Source organism: Myotis davidii, unplaced genomic scaffold, assembly GCF_000327345.1.
Source record: "Myotis davidii unplaced genomic scaffold, ASM32734v1 scaffold399, whole genome shotgun sequence".
Classification (NCBI taxonomy): Eukaryota; Metazoa; Chordata; class Mammalia; order Chiroptera; family Vespertilionidae; genus Myotis; species Myotis davidii.
In genome coordinates, this window is record NW_006292094.1 from 325044 (window position 1) to 327175 (window position 2132).

Genomic DNA, 2132 nt, shown 5'->3' on the forward strand with positions numbered 1-2132 from the left:
TTCTCATGATGTTCTGGTCCACAAAAGACCCCCACCTCATGGGGGAGAATTGGTTCTGTGGAAGAGCAGGGTCTTTGTGACGTGGCTAGAGCTGGAAGGTGGCCCCAGAGGCTGCCCTTGCCTCAGTGAGCTACAGGAACCATGTCTGAGCTGAGCGGTACCCGTGGGAGGAAGGAGGGCGATGGACTTGGGGAGACATTTATTGAGAGTCTGAGGCAGGCCTGCGCTAAGGTGATCTTTTTTAATCCTCACATTACCTCCTGCAAGATGGAAAACTTCCTCCTCCTCATATTGATCAGGAAACTCAGTGGGAAGTAACATGCTTGACATCAAACAGCTGCAAATCCCAGAGCTTGGTTTTGCTCCCATGAGGATTAAGGGCCACAAACCTTGCTCGAGGCCTGAGCTCCATTAATATGTGCTGAGAGGGCAAAGGAAGGGAGGGAGGAAGGGATGGATGGATGGATGGATGGATGCATGAATAGTAATGAGTAATGAGGCATTTCCGCCCCTGATGGTTGGAGTCCTCTCCACTGCTGCACTGCTCTGCCTGAGGCTTGGATGATGACCCTCTTCACTTGAGACACTGGCAGGGACTGTGGCCATCTCTTGGATTCAACTTAAGTTACCTCCCTGACCTTGCTTCTTGCTTCCCCAGACATCTTAGTGTCTTCCAGTCCCCGTCTTCTTCCTGGACAGCAGTTTCTTGCCCTTTCCAGCAAGTTCCAGTTTTGCAGGGGAAGCACAGGGGGAAGACAATCAGGCTGGCTTCTGTGCTGGCAGCCCTGGACTCGGGCTGAGAGCACACACTGAGAACAGGAGGGCTGTGGATCGGCTCATAAGATGAAAGGGAGAGCTGGGAACCGGGCCCAGAACACACTGTCACATGTCTGCCCTGGGCCTTGCCCTGTCATTACAAGCTATGAGGCCCAAAACAAGGGGACTGAGTGACCCTGGGCCTGAGCTGGGGAATGGCTTCTCCTCCCAGGTTGCTTATGAGGCTCCTAAGAGCAAGAATGGAGAGAATGAACTCATGGAGGCCACACCCATGTCAGAATGGTCATCATTATTTTTACTCTTGCCCCATCAGGACAGAAATCATTTTCCCGTCCTGGCTCCTTCATCATCAGTGCCAGGCCTGGGTCACCAGGACCCAAAGGGCAGGGGCCTGGCAGGTGATGTAAAAGAGTGAAGGGGCAGGGGATGTAAACCACCAGGAATCCACAAAACAGGGTGCTGTCAGCATTCGTGGTTGGAGAAATCCTTGTTGTAGGGGCTGCCCTGTGCATTGCAGGGTATGCAATAGCATCCCTGACCTCTACCCAACTAGATCCCAACAGCATTTACCCTAGTTGTGACAATCACAAACATCTCTGGACATTGCCAGATTTTCCCGGGGCGGGGGGGTGAGGGGGGGCTATGTGTGTGTGTGTGTGTGTGTAGTATGTCTGTGTGCATGTGCACGCACATAAAACTCCTATTTGAAAACCACTGTCATAAAGAAATACCATCTCTACCGTTTTTTTAGAGAAGCACGCCTTTCTCAATTTATCTTCTGTTTCTCCATGTTGGATAAGGACAGGAATATAAGAACTATTTTATGTTTTATTTACCATTATTCTGCGTTAGGGAACACACACACACACACACACACACACACATACACACACACATAGTACAAGCGCAGGCCTACCTGGTGGAGTCCACCTGGGCTCAGTCAGGGTCAGGGGCATGGGGAGGCGCAGCTGGGCAGGGAGCAGAGTGAAGCAGATGCACCAGCCGGAAGGGGCCGTCGCCGCCGGGCTCTGCTGATGGCTGTCCCATTAGAATGCCAGGCTGATGTTGTCACAGCTTCTAGTTTGTCAGAAGAAGCCAGGGACCGGGATTTTAAAATGCATTTTCCAATGTATGAATATTGATAACTAATTGAAAGTCTTTAAAACCTTGAATGTGCCCAGCGAAACATGGGGCCCAGGTTTGGTTTGCGTATGAGTTTGCATTTTTGCTACAGCAGCAAAGACTAGGTCAAGCCCTGGTGGGCTTCGTTCCCCAGACCCACACCCCTGGCATTGCCAGAATAGCACAGCCCGGACCTGCGCTTTGTTTGCCTGCAGCTCTCCACACAGCCCGCT

General features: G+C 51.6%; 1 protein-coding gene across 2 annotated transcripts in view; it reads left to right on the top strand.

Annotated features, from left to right (window-relative positions):
• The window catches only part of DOCK2 (dedicator of cytokinesis 2), a 365121-nt gene that overhangs the window by 304887 nt on the left and 58102 nt on the right, over positions 1-2132 (top strand). The window lies entirely within an intron of this gene.